The 18162-nt window shown below is 35.1% G+C and overlaps 1 protein-coding gene across 5 annotated transcripts in view; it reads left to right on the top strand.

Annotated features, from left to right (window-relative positions):
- Window positions 1-18162, top strand: part of auts2a (activator of transcription and developmental regulator AUTS2 a) — a 761138-nt gene that overhangs the window by 73288 nt on the left and 669688 nt on the right. For all 5 annotated transcript variants that reach the window (XM_073914868.1, XM_073914858.1, XM_073914863.1 and 2 more), the window contains one exon: window positions 2911-2997. The gene's annotated coding sequence lies outside the window, so the exon portion shown is untranslated. The remainder of the gene's footprint in view (window positions 1-2910; window positions 2998-18162) is intronic.

The following is an 18162-nucleotide window of genomic DNA, read 5'->3' as shown; positions in this document are numbered from 1 at the left end:
TGAGCTGAAACTTTACAGACACATTCTGGAAACACAAAAGACTTATATTAAATCTTGAAAAAGGTGTAAAATAGGTGCCCTTTTATAACTATGTTCAAAGTAAATTGGCAGCAAACCATTATGTATAGATATTATTTATTTATGGATTTAATGTAGTACATACTGTATTAGGTATCTAAGTGTATTTTCCAATATGGCAACTGGATCTATAATTATTTTTATATAATAACATGGCTGATTTGAAACTTGTAGCTTACATTGTTTGCTGTTGCATTGTCTGATTGATAAAATTCTAAACTGAAAGAAGATTATACTGTTTTGTATCATTGATTAAATCAAATGTTGTTATTCTTAATCCTCAGAGGCAGTTTTGCATTGAAATCAGTTTTCCATTTTCGTACATTTTCATACAAATGCAATTGCTATTAAATCACCATGCTATTCATTCATATTTTTGAACAAAATATGTGACCGTAAATGTTAATTCAGGCAGACGTTGAGAGTTAATCATGGATAATCTCATGAATTTCCCTCTTCTTGTTCCCATGGCGATATGTTGTTGATTAATTTATTGAAGTGAATTGTTCTATATATATGTTCTACCTTTTGCACTTTCATACCTCAGTTACCTCTGCACTTTCTAAGTCTTAAAACTCCCCCGTTTTTCTAACCCATAGATTAAAATCCAATGAGAACAGAGTTAAGAATAACTTTCCAATATTCTAGTGGATCTGATTGAAGGTGATAATGTGACCTACTAAATGTAATTTCTCTCATGATCAACCCGAGTTCCTCCACTCAATCTCCCAAGGCATTCCTGAGCCACGGTTGGATAGGTATTATGGGAAATTGCAAAATAAACCTGAAAATCATCTCTGATTTTGCCTTTAAAATGAACCAAGATGAGATCCTCAGAGAGGCGCAGGACGAGTCAGGCCAAGGAGAATATACTGCTCTCGTTATAAAGGTGACACAACATGGCTGTCCCTCTGTGTCTGTGTGCTTCTACCAGCCATATATCACACAAGTGAAGATGTACGAAGAGCCGGGCGAACAAATCAAGGGCAGAGGCACTGGGGAAATCTATTGCCGGCGAGTCACAGGCCAGGTTAAAGCCCTGCTCATCTACACACGCTTTCTCCATCGCTGGTGACCGTGTCGAGGGCTCAGGGAAAAGAAGTGGGCAGATTCTCTGATAGTGTCCGTGCTGAGGGATGCAGAGCCCACAAGAGGGCAGCTTAACCTTGAATCCCCTTACATGATGCTCCGTTTAGACACTCCAGATAAGTAGCCAAGAAAAATGGCCTCTGCCAAGTGCTATATCTGAACTGTTTTACTGGAGGTGAAGTGTAGCTTGTGTAAAGATTTTAGTCGACAGTCTAAGTTTTTAGTTTTGTGATTGGTAAACCAGGGTTAGAAATAAAGTGCTTGTGGCGAAGAAAGAAACTAAAATCAACAGCCTAAATTTTTGCGAAACCACAAATCTTACTTAAGCATGTGTTTGACTGCAGTTTCTAGGTAAAATGAATGCTACAGGACTGTTTGAAGCCAACTTGTCGCATTAATGATAATTAGGGACATTTTATTGATGAATAAAGGATTATTTTCTTTGCGATACTCCAATAAACACCACAGAACAAGTTAGAGTATTATTTGTATTAAAATAAGTTTGCCTTGCATATTTATTTCCATATGGACAACTTTTCTGCTGTGGTCAGTTTACCCTGTAGCTCAGTTTACACAGTGTCTTACTTGTGATGCAGAGCGCTCAAGTTCAAGTCAAGTGAAGCATGCTTCCACAAAAAGGTAAAACTATGTGCATGTGGTAGAAATTAGAAATTTTATGTCCTTTTGAACACCTATTGGTTGGGTTTAGTAAAGAGTTTAGGTCAGTGGTTTGGGTGGTCTGTTAGACAATCCCTGCTGTCTTGATGTGTAGCAGAGGTACAGTAAGTGTATCTGAAACACATAACAAAACATAGCCTAAGTATTTCAGTTTTGCAAAAATGTAGACATCACGCTCTAGTGGATTTGTCAACGTGCTACAAAATATACCCAGAGCAATGTATTTTGTTTGTCTTGCACAGTTGAAGTAAAGCATGCATTTGACTGCAGTTTCTAGGTAAAATGAACGCTATGGACATCTTTTTTCTATTGCACGTTAATGATATATAGGGACATTTTATTGACGAATAAAGAATTTCCATTGTGCTACACCAAATAAACACTACAGAACAAGTTAGTGTACTATTTGTAATCGAATAAGTTTGCCTTATATATCTATATCCATATGGACAACTTCTCTGCTGTGGTCAGTTTACTCTGTAGCTCAGTTTGTACTGTGTTTTACTTGTAATGCAGAGCACTCAAGTTCAAGTCCAGTGAAGCATGGTTCTCACTCCGTTCCCACGGCTCTCGGCCACGCCCCCTCGCCACAAGGCGATAATGCTTTTACATTTTTTATATGAATTTAAATATTTACAAGGCAGTTAATTCCACTGTGGCGACCCCAGATTAATAAAGGGACTAAGTCGAAAAAAAAATAATTGAATGAATGAATGAATAAACTATTTACAATAAATCAAAAAGCTGCTCAAAATTATGTCAAAATGTTGCAAAAAGCTGCAGGTTTTAAGACACTTTAGATTAAATTGATAACGAGAACATTGATGTCAGGATGGATGGAATTAATAAAGTTGATATGTTTCGGCTTGGACAAATCTTGCAGAAAATCTCAATGTTTAATACATTTTAATTTCAACTTGGAAATACAAAGCTCAATTTTCTGAGTTTATACCTTAATATATTTTGAATACAGCCTGCTCACAGCCAGTTTCAGACAAAGAAAGAGTATTTTTGAACTTCTCACTCATTTACTCGCTTCTTCTGCGTATTCTCTGTTTTTATCAGGGGTCGCCACAGTGGACAGGAGAATATGTAAGCTGAATGGCTTTCTATACCAGCCGGGACTTGAACCAGCAGCCTTCTGGCAGTATGGTACGTGTTGGCAGCATAAACACACTGATTGAAGGATCTAATCTAGTTAAAGGAATGATTCACCTAAAAAAAATTATTCTCTCATTGATTATTTTTTGACTGTCATGTCATTGCAAACATCTACAATTTCATGTATTTTGCAAAACACAAAAGACAATTTTAAAAATATTTAGTCAATGCAATGAAAGTCAAAAACAGTTATCGCTGTGTGAAATTTAAAAGATCTGACATTGTGTTCATAGAACAAAGTCATAAAGGTTTATAACGTCATGAGGGATAGCTCTCAAAGGGATCACATGGTTTCAGAATGCAGTGCACACATTTTATAAACTACTGTTGTGATATCTGCGTGCATTTTCATGTTTGGAAACTTCAGTCCACAGTCATTATGTGGAAAAGAGTGATCAGTCAAATCAGTCATGCCTTTGTTTTTACTCTTTCTTCTTTCACTTCCTCTGCTTTCCTCTGTTTTCCTCTGTTTATATGGTTAAATGACTTCTGTACAGTTTCAGTGGCTTGCTTGACCTTATCAAGATGCAATAATACGCTGGCTTTATTACTGGGGTTATGTGTATGTGCCAGTGTGTGGAAAGTATTGAACTTCTGCTCAGTCTGTTGTAGCTAACACATTAGGACGGCTCCTCGGCAAACAAAGGGCACATTATTTTCTCTGGGTCTGACCCAGACGGAGGTTATTAGAGCCCATGGACTCTCTTATCGTCTCTGGCTAAGCTGCATTCTCACTATTTTGTGTGGCTTTTGCCTTTTCTTGGAATGTTTTAACATGGTTAGAAGCAGACTTTACTTGTCGTTGTTAATCGTGTGCATTATACTCACTAAGAATGCAGTGATATGGACATTTTGGGTTATTATATGAAGTTTTTATTTTTGGAAGCTGATAACTACTATTCCTAATGTTTTCTTTCTGTCTCTGATTACAAAAATAAAAAGCAAACAACTAAAATCATAATTTATTAGCCGATAATTTGTTTTGTTATAATGATAATGTCAAAAATGCGTAAACATTTATTATCCAATATTGTCACCAATATAAAGTGCATCGCTAATTCTCTAATTACCTACATTTGATCAAGACATACATTTCAAACAAACAGTAATATTGTATTAACACAATGTATAATTTTATAATTTACTTCTGTGATGACAAAGCAAAATATTTGTACAAAGTCAAAATATTATTATTATTATATTATTTTATATATATTATCATCATAATATTTCTGTCCGTTTTATGTTTTACAAACAGTTGTACTGCTTATTTTTTGTGGAAGAAAAAAATTGAAATTTTAAAGGAACAGGATTTATTTTAAATAAAATTTATTGGAATAATTCATTTATTTTTATTTATTTACTGTGTTTGCAAAAAATGAATTTGTACAAAGATATTTTTAATGTGTAAAAACAATCAATTCTTTCAACATTATCTATTTATTATAATCTTTCCTATTATGATCTATTACAGATTTGGGATTTTCACACCTGGTTTGAAGGGAATATCACACCATTTCTCATACTTTGACCAAAAAATAAATAAATAAATATTTACTTTATTTTTGTTTTAAGTGAGTGGTGGGATGAAATCATTAAAAATACGTAATTGAATTACAGAAGAGCTGTTGCATTACATTAGTATTTTAATTTGTAGTTTTAAAACCATTAGTTCACATTTAGAATTGAAATTCTGAATGCTTTCACAACAAATTCAATAGGCTGCACAATATGTTTAATACAGTTTCAATATACTAGAACTTTTATGTTTAGCTGCTTTGACACAATCTACATGGTAAAAGTGCTATATAAATAAACATGAATTGAATTTAATTGAAAATATCGTTCAAGCATCGATATCGCAATGTTGAGTTTGTGTTATAATTTATCATTTGCATTTGTTTTTGATGCCTGTGATTGTATAATGGTTTTAAAAGGCATTCAGGTATAATAAATTGTACCATTCATTTTATTGAAAAAATTAATTTTTATCATTCAGTTACTGTACTTAAATACTGTTAGACTCGGGAAATGATAAAACACTTTATTTCAATTGTACCTTTTCCTTGACTGTATACTCACAACACTTGCAAATACAGAAATGCACTGCAAATAGCACAAACCACAATGAAAATGTGTCAGGGGACTGTCTAATCTAAAATTTTGTAGATAATTTATTAGATTTCATGGAGAAGCAAATAGAAGGGATGTCCAGATCCGTTTATGTGATTGGAAATCAAGACTGATCACAGGGTTTCAGACTCGATCTGAATCGTACATTACTTTCCTATCAGGACTATAATATATATGTGTATAAGATCGCGTTCTTGACTTTACACAGTAACAGCAACGCGTGCGGCATGACATCACTTTGTTGATTAAATGGCGGCAAAGTAGAACACAGAAGCAGCTTGAAGCGGAAAGCGTAAGTATGTCTGCTGTCTGGAGGTATTATAAAGTTGATGATGACAACATTTCCATAAAAAACTGTGAGGTATGTAAACTTGTTGAATTGAGGTGCTACTTGTTTTTCTGTTATTCATTCATTCATTTTCTTGTTGGCTTAGTCCCTTTATTAATCCGGGGTCGCCACAGCGGAATAAACCGCCAACTTACCCCTCACGTTTTTATGCAGCGGATACCATTCCAGCCGCAACCCATCTCTGGGAAGAAACTGTTTTTCTATTAGTTTATATACTGTTTTTCTATTAGTTTATATATATATATATATATATATATATATATATATATATATATATATATATATATATATATATATATATATATATATATATATATATATATATATATTTACTGTTGCACTAAAGTCCAAAAGTGAAGAATTGATGTTATTTATTGCATGATTGTTCAAGCTACCTCACAGAAGTGCTCTGTTTGTTAATGGAGTTGTTGAACGTTGAAATAAGGTTAATTAAATAAAATAAAAGAAACATCCTAAATCAGTTTCTTCGCTGTTCTTTGTTCTGCTTTTATATATATCTGATTGGGTTTCGCTATCGAGACTCAAAATCAAATGACTTGGACTTGGACTTGAGGGCAAAAAAAAAAAACTGTATGGGACATCCCTTGCAAATAGTAAAGATTAATTCATCAATCTCTGACTGAACATGTGCATGAAAATACTCACAACACATGCAAATAGAGAAATGCATTGCAAATAGCACAGACAACAACAAAAATGTGTTGGGGGACCACAAAAACGTTTATATAATAGATTGTTTAATATTTATGGAAAGGAATTCCCACTGCAAAATCATCCCAATCGATCTAACATTATAAATTCTTTCCAAATAGAGATAATAAGTCATCTGGAGAAATTGTATTCATATCGCAATATATATATATATATATATATATATATATATATATATATATATATATATATATATATATATATATATATATATCAAATATATATATATAAAAAAATCACAATGTTAAATTTTTACAATATCGGGCTGCCCTAATATTCAAAGTTGTCAGATAGCCGTTAAATACACCCTACAAAAACCTCATTTGACAAACGACTATTTGCAAAATGAAAAAAGAAAAGCAGACTTCAAGTCTACACCGTCTACATGTAATGCTGCCATTAGATCATACAGGACTCAGACTGCATGCAGTAAAGCATGACCGCATCCCTCCGCTGCATCAGGCGTTTTTGCAGTAATAAATTACAGCGCCGGCCAGCGCTCACTCCCAGTCTGTGAATCGATATTGTCCCCGTTCACCTGACAGCTTAATCGTGCACACCGCCTGACCAAACAAAATAAAGCTCACTCTATTTCTCTTTCATCCCGACCTTGCTTACTCTCTGTAAAGCTCTCTTACCTCCAAATCCAACACGCTTTCTGACGTGTTTTTGCCCTGGCTTATCACTTTCCTTTCATTCCTTTTTTCCCCTTTATATTATCAGTGCTCTTATTTAAATTGAAGGTCCAGTGTCCTGCAAATTAAGTTACTTTGTCTCTCATATTGACAGAGCAGTCAATGTACAGCATCAGTTGTCAAAAGAGGAAGAGAATGTACTGACTGCCTCCTGCTACAGTATAGACATGAGGGCCAGCAGTCACAAATGTGTTTTGAGCCAGACAGGCACTGTTAAAGCTCTATTGTCTGTCGGCCCATAACTTCCTGAAGACATAAACTACCAGAGACTGTAAAATCAATTCTGTCAGTGCATGGCGCTCGTAAAAACACACATACACACACACCTGCAGTGTGGAAATACACTATCCAATCACTCTCTACTGGGTTCACAGTGTGCAGTTAAGTAATTACCGCTTATTTTGTTGGCACTGGATGAATTTTACACTTGAGGAACCTTTAATATGTTTGCGTTTTTGTTTAATGAGTGAATCTTGGCCAGGCTGCAAACAATGACCTGTAAAATTATCTGTTTTGTGTTATGCTAGAGTAATGGAGAAATAGAGAGAGAGAATATGTATATATATATATATATATATATATATATATATATATATATATATATATATATATATATATATATATATATATATATATATATATATATATATATATATATAGGTGAGGCAGTGGCACAGTAGTTAGTGCTGTCACCTCACAGCAAGAAGGTTGTAGGAGGAAGGAAGTAGGCGTTTCTGTGTGGAGTTTGCATGTTCTCCCTGCCTTCGTGTGGGTTTCCTCCGGGTGCCCCGGTTTCCCCCACAGTCCAAAGACATGCAGTACAGGTGAATTGGGTAGGCTAAATTGTCCATAGTGTATGAGTGTGTGTTTGTGAATGTGTGTGTGGATGTTTCCCAGAGATGGGTTGCGGCTGGGAGGGCATCCGCTGCGTAAATACTTGCTGGATAAGTAGGCGGTTCATTCTGCTGTGGCGACCTTGGATTAATAAAGCAATAATTCACTCGTAGCAGTGCGATATGGCTGTATATCAGCACAGGGGGATGCATGCGCTAGTTTGAGGCTGCAGGCCGAGTGCCTTAGTGTCCCACCAGTGACAATATACAGCCATATCGCACTGCTACGAGTGTGATATTGTGTTTATACAACAGTTCGACAACATAAATATAATGTATATAAAAAAATCAAACATGGAGAGTCTCAAAAATTCTTTTGTACGAGGAACTACTTTCTTCTGCCATTCCTTCACATCTGCATCTGACTGTCAGAACAGCAGAAAACATCACCATTGTCATTTTAGAGCTAGTATTTGAATGAGTCTTTAGCATAATGTTTAAAATTATGATAAACATTTTCTTTTGCTCAGCATTAAAAGGATAAAACACTGAATGGCATGAAATGCCATTAGTCTACAGAGATTTCATTTCTCTGTTGCAATCGGAATATAACAATAATTGACCCCCAAAAAAACAAATCAAAGCAAACACTACTAGATTACTATGGTATAAATACAAGTCTACAATATACAAAAGAGAGAGATCAACTTAGAATGTCACTTACTGTACCTGTTCTGTAATGATTTGTTTAGCTGTAGTTTGAAAGAAACACTAAGAAAATGCTGTTTTTCTTCCCTAAGGACTTATTATGTGTTCTCTGTTGCCAACCATTGGAACGTCAACCATCTTTTCTCTGCTCGATGAAAGGCTGATTGCCGTCGATACACTGAATCTAATATAGGCACTACCCTTATAAATAAACTGCACAGTTGGAATCTAAACAAATACATTATCGCCTAAAAAAAACTCGAAAGTACATTATGTTGTCCAACAGCTGCAATATTTGTCAAACTATAGAAAGTTTATTGATCTGCTGTCACTCTATGTGGGTGGAGTAATACACAACGGTGAAGAGGCTGTACGAGTTCTGAAATTGCAGAATATAACACGGCTATCGGACAATCAGCCTTGAGAACCAGAAACTGTTGTATAAATAAGTATAGTGTAAATAAACTGTGTTTTTATTAGTCCTGTCAGTTGAGTTTAAACAAGAGTTTATACTGTAACTTAACTGTATTTCCTGACTGACTGAATGGATGGTGAGAAACATGCAGATATGGATAGAAGATGGAGTATGGATAGATGGCTAGATATGAAAGACAGGTATGAATATATGGCTAGATACGTATAAATATGGATATATGTGGGTAAATTTGATCGACACAGGTATGCATAGATGAGTAGACCGCTAAAAAGTTATTGATAGATGGTTAATCAAAATAGATATAGGTAAATGGTAGATAAATGGCCTATAATTAGATGAGTAAATGGGTAGATATGTATAGATGGGTAGATATAAACACACACACACACACACACATATATATATAGCTAATGTCAAGCCATTTACAGTATATATACACACAGATACAAGGGCTTAATTTGAGGAAGCCCGGAGTCCAGCATCTCTGAAATCTGATCCAACACCCCATTTTACCGATCCCCCTCCTCACATGCAACCCTGTCTGCCCTGTTCTTTACTTTCTTCCGCGACTCCCCAACCCTCTTCACTTTCTTCCGCGACTCCCCAACCCTCTTCACTTTCGTGTGCGACACCTCTTCCTCCTCTGGTAACATGTCGGATCCATTACTCTTTTCCGTGACCGCGCAAATTACAAATGAAGCACTGCATAAATACATCCATTAACTGGTATTTATCACGTTGTGTTAATGAGCATTTTGAAGTATCGAATGTGATGGAAAGGTTTTTGTGCCAAATTGAGGCTGTTTCGACATTGTGCAAAAAATGATTCATTTGAATAGTAGTTGATGGAAACCATTTGTTGAATAAATTATTATGTAGTGAACGTTACGTCCACACGACCAATTGGCTGTTTCCATTATGTTTGCCTTATTTACTGTTTGTTGCTCTGTTACAAATACTTCCTTTAGCTGTTCTAACAACTTGATGGAAATGCACCTACTTGGATTTGGGTTTTTACATTTTCTTGAGAAGATTTGCTTTACATTAGAATGGATGGTATGTATAGGTATATATAGATGTGTGTAGAAAATTTTATAGAGTTTAGTTGGTGATGTACACTCACCAGACACTTTATTAGGTACACCTATCTATCCTGCCTTGAATCAACAGTTCAGGGTGGTGGTGGTGGTGGTGGTGTAATAGTACTTCCTTGGCAAACTTTGGGGCCCATTAGTACCAATTGAGCATCGTGTCAATGCCACAGCCTACCAGAGTATTGTTACTGACCATGTCCATCCCTTAATGACCACAGTGTACTCATCTTCTGATGGCTACTTCCAGCAAGATAACACACCATGTCAAAATCATCTCAGACTGGTTTAAACATGACAATGAGTTCCCTGTACTCAAATGGCGTCCACAGACAACAGATCTCAATTCAATAGGCCACCTTTGGGATGTGGTAGAATGGGAGATCTATATCATGGATGTGCAGCCGACAAAACTGCAGCAACTGCATGATGCTATCACGTCTATACGGACCAAAATCTCTGAGGATTATTTCTAGAACATTAATACTGAATTTATGCTACAAAGGATTTAGGCAGTTCTGAAGGCAAAAGAGGGTCCAACTATGTACTAGTAAACCTAATCAAGTGGCCGGTGAGTGTATATAATAATATTTAATAACATAATCAAATTAACATAAACCCACATGTTCTATAAAAGCTACTCTAGTGTTTACATATTTCTCCAGTGTGTAAAATGCACCAATGTGAGGTGTTGGATTAGCAAGTGAACTGAAGAGCGAAGCGGCTGTAAAAGTGGTTAAAATGTGTTTGTATTACCTGCCCCATGTGGCCTGCTTCCTCTCTACGTAACATCTGCTTCTGTTACATTTGCTCCATTTGTTCTGGGCCAATTAATTCTTCTCTAATTCTATAAATACAACAACGAGTTCAATTAGCTCTGCCTGTAAGCCCACTGCTGTGAAACTGATTTCCACAGGTATCGAGACACTCCATCGTAATGATAGTCAACACCCTGTTGTGAGTTTATGACTGTGTTTTTTGTTTGTGTGTGTTATTGGAGTGAGAGAATGAGAGGTCGAAAAATGGAGGAAAGAAATTGCGACCATTTAAAAGCAAATGAAGTGAGACTCTTAAATTGAAATATGGCCTCGGTGGAAATTAACATGTTCAAGAGCGCTGTTTATCCGATTTAGCTGGGGTTTTTACGGCACAGCTGTTTGTTTGAAAGAGTTTATCTTGATTTTAATCCCCTCCGCCCCAGACTGATGATTACTTTCATTTTATCGTAGACATTCATCATCATTTTGGAAGTGGGCGCAAAGCATCAATTGTCAGCTAATTATGCGGCTTCTCCTTGTTTCAAAAGTGTGTGTAGATAATTTTGTTATTAAATGCGCTCTCTCTTGTGTGCCGCTCATTTACAAGAGCTCTGCGGAAGAGATGCCTTTTCAGCAGTTTGACTTTTCAGCTCGTTATAAAAAGCATCGTTATGGTTTCTCCAGAAGATTTGAGTGCTCTTATTCACATTAACAATGATTAGTGATGGTCACAGCAGTAGCTGCCAGAAGAAACTGATGACACTTTTTAAACTGCTCAGCAGGTTTTGCCCAATAATCAAAGAATTTCATGAAATCTGTCAAGAGCATGTCTGGTTTAGAGTTTTTAATAATTTTATTAAATTAAATTTCATTTCATTTAAATATTTAATAAAATTATATTATTATTATTATTATTATTATTAATATTGTTGTTGTTGTTGTTGTTTATTTATTTTTGTTATTGCTTTAAATAAATAAAAACATTGTCAGAACTGACAGAAATGTACACCCAAACTATTATGAAATTGTTGATTAAAAGTAATATTTCACCTCATAATGTAAGGATTTTATACGAAAAAAATTTGAAATTGCATTACCCTGCTTAGCAAATTTTTTATAATACAGCACTTTCTACACAGATCATGCTGCTTTTTGCTAATGTTTTTGCTATAAATAAATATTGTAATAAAGTTAAAAAATAAAAGATATCCATTGATAAAACAATATTTTTGATGAAAAAAAAAATTACACTAATGTCTGGTGACATATTACAATAATGATAAGTCCACTGATTATTTCATTTTTATATTTAATTATCATTTTCCAGTAAGAAAAACGTCCAATACATTGCTGATGGCTTATTTGTTAACCTTTTTTTTGATTAAAATAAATAAAAATATAATAAAAATGCAGAAAAAAAATCACAGAAATCACAATTATTAGGCCCCTGAATTATTAGTCCATCCTTCCCTCCCCCCTGTTTATTTTTCCCCAATTTCTGTTAAACAGATTTTTTTCAACACATTTAATAACAGTTTTCATAATTTCTAAACATAATAGTTTTAATAACTCATATCTAATAACTGATTTATTTTATCTTTGCCATAATGACAGTAAATACTATTTTACTAGATATTTTTCAAGACACTTCTATACAGCTTAAAGTGACATTTAAAGGCTTATCTTTATATAAAATATATAGCTTAAATGGGCTAATAATTTTATCCTTAAAATGGTGTTTAAAAAATTAAAAAAATAGCTTTTATTTTAGCCAAAATAAAACAAATAAGACTTTGTCCAGAAGAAAAATTATTATCAGACATGCAGTGAAAAATTCCTTGCTCTGTTAAACATCATTTAGGAAATATTTAAAAAAGAAAAAAAATCAAAGGGGGCTAATAGTTATAATTATAGACAATATATACAGCATAGTGACAGATTCAAAAACAGGACTAACATCCTGTTCTAATGAATGAAGATATTGCCAATAATGTGTGGGGCTTTCCCTCTCTGATGACATGTACAAAAAGAGAATGTCAATTAAAGTGTTTCTGCAAACTGTTTTTATAAGGTGTGATTTATAAAAATAAATAAATAAATAAATATATATATATATATATATATATATATATATATATATATATATATATATATATATATATATATATATATATATATATATATATATATATATACACTTTTTTTATTAGAAGCTGGTTATATTCACAGACTGTTGCCACACAACTATTTAAACCCCTTTTAAAAGTGATTTTTTTTTACATAGGTCCTTTTTAAATGCTAATGTTCACTTAGTTTGTTTGATTATTCTGCTGTTTAAACATTATATTATACTTCTATCATTGTTCTTAATTATAGTTGGTTACATTCTAGGTGTCTTGTGTCTAGGTGTCTTAGGATTTCCAAGTGGTTTGACTTCTCTTGTTTTATGATATCCACTTTAATATGTGTCTATCAGTTTTAAACAATTGTCATAACGGCTGCAATCAACAGTGCGCAAAGTTTGTATATTATCCTCAGGTTCATCTTGTGAAAATGATATGGTCCCAGTCAACCATATGGTTAACTACATAACTACAATTCTTTCTCAAGGCTCTATCACAGATTTTTTTTTTCTTCTGTAAATAGTTTGCCAGTGTTGAGATGTGAGGAGCTGCACATATTGCTGCCATGCACTCCAATGACAGAGAGCTGAGGTTTTCTGTCATATATCCAGGGTTTCCTGATAGATCCAAGCTGTTTTCCATTTTGGCTTCAGCATTTGAAAAGCTGCCCCATCTTTGATCTGTTCAGTGTGGGTGGACAGGAGACTTTATACACTGCAACAGCCAGGAGTTCTTGTTTCTATCACTGAATTGATGCTGTGCTTAAAAGCCAATGAGAAAGTTTTTTTTTTAGCATATTGAAAGATTTTTTTTTTTAATGATTACAGAATATTCAGTTGCGTCAGGATCTTAATGTCATTTCAAACTTGTCTCATAGGTTTCTTTCTTCTGTAAAAAAAAAAAATGCATTATAAGGGCATAAAAAAGGACCAAGTGATTTAATTTTTCTGACATTTTTGTCCTCTTATTTTAAAACTTGCAAGACATATTTGATAATTAATTTTAATTAGTCTCCACAAAAGATTTTAAAAAGTAATTATAATATTTTTCATGACTTTTACAAGTAATAAACACCACTTGCAAACACATTGGAAAGCAACTGAAATATTTTAAGAGAGTATTTTCAATCAAAATTAGGGGGGGGGGGCAGTAATGTTATAGGCTCTGTTTTGTAATTAATATGCATACAGTGAAGATGACGCTCATATGTGCAGCACGATGCCTTAACATTCTTGGTGTCTGTTAAGTTGTTAGTATCAAAATGAAAATAGGCTTTTACTTTTATCATGTTTTCATTTTATTGTTGATAGTGAAACAACGTACGTATCCAGGATGATGTAAATGTGGTTATAAAGCACACTTCCCTTTGAAGATTTACCCGACATGTCCTCGGTAGTCTGTTTTCCATATTTCCAAACTTACAAGGAGAGGATGCAGGACTCAACTTTGTGTAGGCTACTTAAAATTGAGGAAAAGCCCCAATCAGAGAGGAGAATGTCTGCGGCCCTGCCTCCGTTTTCAGATGTTTCCATTTCCCACATCCACACTGAGACGGAGCAGCAGCTTTTTAGAATGTAAACAGCCTCTTCAGCGTTTTCGCCGCTCGAAAACTCCAGCGTAGTGTGGATGGATGGCGTAACCATAGCAAAACTTTGCGGTTTTAAACTAAAACCCTTTAGTGTAAATGGGACCTCAGTTGACAAAATCAGGGCTTAAGACCACAAGTGATTCCCAAATTAGGATTACTAGATTAAACTACAATCAGATGTATTTGCTTTATTTGATATATTTTCAAAATATGCTGTTCAATTTTTACATAAAGTATTATGTTTTGTATAAACATCAGTTGCTTTGATGCTAGAACATGCTTTTTATGCATATTTTGACACTTCACCTGGATTTCTGAGTCTTTGTATATAAAGTCATGTTTTTATTTGATGCCTTTGACCTGTATGACCTTGTTGTCATAATAATAATAGCCACTTTAATTAACACATTAACCACCCTGAACCAAGCTGCTAAGTTACTTTCCAAGAAAATGCTAAAAACGCTTCTGATTTTACATGATCACAAATAGTCATTTCTCTTTTTTCCCTTGACACTTAGACACCGCCATTATTAAAGATGTTCTGAACTCCATTGTACCACAGGAGCTTTTCAAACACTCTCTCTTTATGCATTTATCCAAAGTCAAGACCCCGTTCAAACCACCTAATCAAATTCCTGCTGTTTTTTTCTCTACCTCACAATGAATTAAAAGACCTAAAACACAGAAGCGGCCTTTGCTTCAATTAACCTTTTATCAGCAGCGCTATTAAAAATTCCCTAACTTTCTTGCACTGTCTGATTCGACACACGCACCGGCAGATTAAATAAAAACTTAATCAGAGGTTTAATATTCAACGGATGTAGAAAAGCAAGGGCGTTCATGCTGTTTTACATGAGAATGAGCGTGTCCCTTTGAAAGACTTTATGTGTAAATAAACGCACACACACTCATCACTATAATGCCCCGCTGCCAAAAATCCCGAATGTTTTATAAAAATGTCCTCTTTATACTTACGGTGATGAATAAAGACATGTTTTTAGGATTGTAAGATTGGCCTAGATTATTCTGTCTTTATTCTTTCCCTTATAGCCACAGATTGCTTATGTTTTACGCTTTGTCAACTAGTTTCTTCTTTCAGCGAAAAAGCAAAAGCAATTTGTTTTCATCATCTTGCCTTCACCTGATGATGTTTCTCCATTCAGGCGCACACACGTGCCGGTTTCCTGCTGCGTCGATCCAGCTGGTAGACTTCCAAAAATTGAAGGGAGGCAAAAATTGGCCCAATTCTGCTTTTATTTAGAGGCTTATGCTGTCTATTATTTAAGGCAGCAGAGAGCCACTTTAGTGTTCAATAGGCACTGATTTTCTGCCAGGTGCCATCAGATTCAATGGGCTCTTTCCCCCTGCAGATAAGAGGAGATCTCCTCTGACTGGGTCTCTGAACTGTGCCGGGTTACTTATCTACGACCTGGACGCTCTGTCTGCAGTGATCAATTTCAGCCCGGCTCCTACTAACCCTTTTATTGATAAAGAGCCGGCGTTTCTGTGAGATTGGAAAAAAAAACTAAAGGAGAAAAGGTCTCATGAGAAATAAGTTGCTTTTGTTGTTTGTACTAGAGCCATTGCTGAAAAAAAAAGCAACAACAACAATGCTAGTTAGATTTCGTCTGTTTTAGAAGAGCTGCCATGGAGCGTTTTTCTTACAAAGAGTTTTATTTCACAAAACTTGTTTTGTTTTTAATCTAAAAACGGCCCCATGAGCCAGATTTCTTGCTTTCTTACTTTTTTTTTTTGCCCTCCGCTTGCAGAATCTCTCATCATTTACTGTGTGGTGAGTTGGGCACTACGCAATTGTTTCATAACTTCAGGAATGTGCTATGAATTTAAAGGAGGAACAGATGAAACCAACTGGATCTATAGAAGAACATGAGGAGAAACTCATAAAAACTAATCAAAACCTTTTTTCACCCAGACTTGAATGAGGTCAGAAAAATTGTGGGTTGGCTGGAAGGACAAAGAAAGGAACAGCGAAGCTTGGTCTGTCAGATCCTGTTTCCAACAACAAAAATTTTTTTAATATTGGTTGATTTTGGAGGTATATAGGTATTTTTATATGTGAATTAAAAGGATTTACATTGAAGAATTTTATATACACGATATGGAGACAAAGTAGTGCAGATGTTACGTGCATTTAAATCCTTTGATGCATGGCAAGTTGTTGATTATACTTCTTTTATGCCCATTTGTGAAGTTTTAGATAAGTAAAAACTGTTTAAAAACCTTTAAAAATTGTTATGACACATTAGCACTCTCATTTTGAATCAGTCACAGGCAGATATATACAGCTTGCATAAGAGAGATGATGTGTGTGCATGTAATGACAAGGGCATATATAATAGCTCACAGTATTACATACTGTATTAGCTGCCTATTTTTATGCATGTATTTTTATATGTTTGTGTAAAATAAAGTGTGAGAATGTTTAGTGAATTCAATGAACTGTAGTATAAAAATCTCACCAAAACATAATGTTAGGGTCAAAACAATACACAACTCTCATGTGATTACACATTATTTATTTGAAAAGCTCAGTGTTAGTTGTGTTCATGTTAAATCATTATATTTCTATGAAGAGTTGAAATTAAGTCTCCAAACTGATGTCTTGTGAAGTCTCTATAATGTTGCTATCAAATCTGGCATCTCTATCATTCAGCTGATTTTGATTCTTTTAATTTTTCTCTGCAAATTGGCAGTGAATGATGAAAAGCAGCTTTGCTGCATAAAGGAAACTGGCTCAGATGTTGGCGACTGCCCAACAGACATTGATTTGCCTTTTAATCCCTCACATATTGATGTACTGGGCCAGTATTTGGTAAACCTCTTGTACTCATTCTCAGTCTACGCTGGACATATTCTTACCTCTCATTCCGTTGCACCACATTTCTAAATTCCACCTGAAAGTTCAATAAAAGCACAGTTTGAGAGGCAGGCAGGCAGACAGCGCCACGTCTGAAGCAGCCAGGGTGGCCTTGGCACCACAAACTGAAGTGTTGTGTTTCTTTTGTGTCTGTATTTTTCTATAATGTGGGTTTGGAAAGGGAGCTTTGATCTGTGAACCCCTCGGGAAAAAACTGAATGCCACTCTCACATCACAACGTGTTCAAAAATAGCTGCTAGAGTTTACAATGGACTCAAAAAAAAACAACGGCATGATGTTAGTAGTAGTCAGGGAATGGATGAAAAGCTGAATTTTACGTGTGTGTGTGTGTGTGTGTGTGTGTGTGTGTGTGTGTGTGTGTGTGTGTGTGTGTGTTGTGTGTGTTGTGTGTTGTGTGTTGTGTGTTGTGTGTGTGTGTGTGTGTGTGTGTGTGTGTGTGTGTGTGTGTGTGTGTGTGTGTGTGTGTGTGTTTTACTTGCAGTACTGCATGTATTTCTGTCGGACCTTTCTTATTTTGTGGCAGCAACTCAATCTGGAGGAAACCGGCAGGCCATTTAAGCTCAAGGACCTTTTGGGTTACTTCAATTGGAGATGCACTGACTGACATAAAGAAAGTCTTTTCAATCGTTTCTCCCTCTGTCTCAGTCCACGTGTTGAAACCAAAACATTTCAAGGCTACCTTCATTCAGTCGGCCCGAGGCTAACTAGCATTTAACCTGAGAGGAAATTGCTCATTATGGTAGACTTGCCTGGTTGCGTCTCAAGGCTTTGCCTAATGCTTTTTCAGCGCCAGCTTAGGTGTGTGGCACGA

This window comes from Danio rerio, chromosome 10, assembly GCF_049306965.1.
Source record: "Danio rerio strain Tuebingen ecotype United States chromosome 10, GRCz12tu, whole genome shotgun sequence".
NCBI classification, from domain to species: domain Eukaryota; kingdom Metazoa; phylum Chordata; class Actinopteri; order Cypriniformes; family Danionidae; genus Danio; species Danio rerio.
This window is presented reverse-complemented; position numbering and strand designations above follow the sequence as displayed.